We start from the raw sequence: 462 nt of genomic DNA, 5'->3' as shown, positions 1-462 counted from the left end.
AGAGGAGGGCCAAGAAGAAACGCAAATCCAAACACAAAGTGAGAATGAAGACAACTACAGAACTGAAAAAAAAACACCCACCTCTCCATACCGCTCTGTCTTTATTTAAAGTATTTGAACTTTTGTCTCTTACATCTCTTTCCCTGTGCATCTCTGCTTTTCGCTCTTTCTCCTCCAGCGTCATGCGTCCTCTGATGACGACCACTCAGACTTCAGTGATGACTCTGACTACAGTCCCAGTGAGAAGAGGAAGTATAGAGAGTACAGTCCCCAGTACCCCCCTGCTGTAAGTCTATAGAGTGAGCCCTGTTTATCTAGATCAAATATAAAGAATTTCAGCACTCTAATCTACTCATACGTTTACCCATCTCTAGTCTCATGGAGGCTATGGCGGCTCAAAGAAGGGCAGCTACATGAAGATGGACAAGCAGGGCTATGGAGGCTACGATGACTATGAGGAAG

At 44.8% G+C, this 462-nt stretch overlaps 1 long non-coding RNA gene across 1 annotated transcript; it reads left to right on the top strand.

The window, feature by feature from the left end:
* On the top strand, positions 1-462 carry LOC111660714 (uncharacterized). Its single transcript, XR_002761173.2, has 3 exons — positions 1-38; positions 179-286; positions 375-462. It is a non-coding gene; the product is annotated as an uncharacterized LOC111660714 (long non-coding RNA).

This window comes from Seriola lalandi, unplaced genomic scaffold, assembly GCF_002814215.2.
Source record: "Seriola lalandi dorsalis isolate HSWRI2012SDOR001 ecotype SW California unplaced genomic scaffold, Sedor1 jcf7180001991340, whole genome shotgun sequence".
Classification (NCBI taxonomy): domain Eukaryota; kingdom Metazoa; phylum Chordata; class Actinopteri; order Carangiformes; family Carangidae; genus Seriola; species Seriola lalandi.
This window is presented reverse-complemented; position numbering and strand designations above follow the sequence as displayed.